A 1,978-nucleotide genomic window follows, 5' to 3' on the forward strand; every position below is an offset into this window, starting at 1 on the left:
TTCAAAGACTGTATGACTTTCTTTTTTTCCCCTGTGGAACATAAAATAAGTTTTTATTATTATAATTATTTATTATTTACAATTGAATTCAGTGGTCAGGAGAACTGTTTGGTTCATCAGAAGAAAGTAAGTCACACTGTTTGTAACGATACAAGAATTTAGATTTTTGTGTGAACTATACTATTGAATTCATTATTCATGGTTAATCTGACTTACTTTACACAAGAATATATATATATTTTAATTTTTTGCTTCATTAAAGGTGACATAATGGTTTATTATCAGCTCCTGTTCCTCACACAAAGCTTTCTTTTAAATAGATTCGGAAGACTTGGGATAAAGATACACAAGTGGTTTTATGACACTTTTATGGTGCTTCCCTTTTTTTTTGCTGTGTCTACTTTCAGGAGCCTGAAAGCTGTGGTCACTATGAACTGACAAATTCTACTTTTATGTTTCACAGAAATAATAACAGCATACTGTATGAGTTTGAAATGACGTGGTTGTGTAAAAAAGACAGAATTTTCTTGTTGGTGTGAAATATCCCTTTGAAAGGGAACTGCTGAAAGACTCAGAGGCTGGTTTGGGTTTAGATGTTGATAAGACTGAAGTGGACAGAAAGCACTGAGTGCCTGCAGAGGCTGTCAAGAATTGTGCTTTCATGTAAAGCAACACAACAGATACTCGGCTGCCAACACCAAAGCCTGGATTCCCTTATGGAAAACCAAAGAAATTGTGACTAATAATGAGAGCAACAGAGAGCAAAAGGCACTGGGAGGAAATAGTGCTGAAATCTAATTACATATCGTTAAGGTCCAATGCTTTAAAAGTGAAAAGAGAGACAGACGTAAGGAAGATGGGGAAGTAGGGGTGATAACTGTCAGCTTTTGCCACTCCAAATACTTCTGTATTCAGTTACAGAATCGGATAATTATCATTAACACAACATTTCCACTTCAGTTTCTGTTCATTTCATTTTAAATTAAACTGTTCACCCAAGCAAATCTTTTATTGTAGTGGAGTAATATGGGTCAGATTGCTGCTGGCAAGGCTTTTGCTAATGAAAGTATCTCTGCGTGTTGGTCATCCATAGCTAATGGCTCATTGTTTCAGGGGTTCAAAGATCATGTTCTCTTTTCTCTCTCCCTTCCAGTCACCATCGACTCACTCTACAAGGTCACAGAAGGTCGTCAGTCTGACATTTTCCATCGCCATGCGGAAGGGAACTTTGATCCGAGCTGTTGTTTCACTATTTACCACGGCAATCACATGGAATCTCTAGACTTGGTTACCTCAAATGCAGAGGAAGCGCGGACATGGGTGACCGGACTCCGATATCTGATGGCCGGTATCAGTGATGAGGATTCGTTAGCCAAGAGACAGCGCACACATGACCAATATCCTTTACTGCAAGATGGATGATGGACAGATGGATGCATTTATTACATTTACTCATCTCCATGTTGTTTTTCCTGGGGACCACGAAAGGAGTTGTTTTGAGAAATGTTCAAGCTGCTCTTTTCCATGCAACAAATGCATATTTTCAATTATATACACTACTGTTCTAAAGTTTCAGGCGAGTAAGAATTTAGAATTTGTTTTGAAGGAAGATTTTTTTGCTCACCAAGATTTATTAAATGCATTTATTTGATCAAAAATGCAGACAAAACAGTAATATTATGAAATGTTATTACAATTTAAAATAACAATTTTAATTTTACAATTTTAAGTTTTCTATTTTAATATATTTTAAAATATAAAAATCTGAATTTTCAGTAGCCATTCTTACTGTCACATAATTCTTCAGAAATCATTCTAATATGCTGATCTGGTGCTCAAGAACCATTTATTATCAGTGTTAATAACAGTTGTGCTGCTTAATAGTTTTGCAGACATCATGATACATTTTTTTGATGAACAGGAAGTTCAAAAGAACAAAATTTATTTGATATATATACATATATATATATATATATAT

The sequence above is a fragment of the Sinocyclocheilus grahami genome, unplaced genomic scaffold (assembly GCF_001515645.1).
Source record: "Sinocyclocheilus grahami isolate Dianchi unplaced genomic scaffold, SAMN03320097.WGS_v1.1 scaffold132.1, whole genome shotgun sequence".
Lineage (NCBI taxonomy): Eukaryota > Metazoa > Chordata > Actinopteri > Cypriniformes > Cyprinidae > Sinocyclocheilus > Sinocyclocheilus grahami.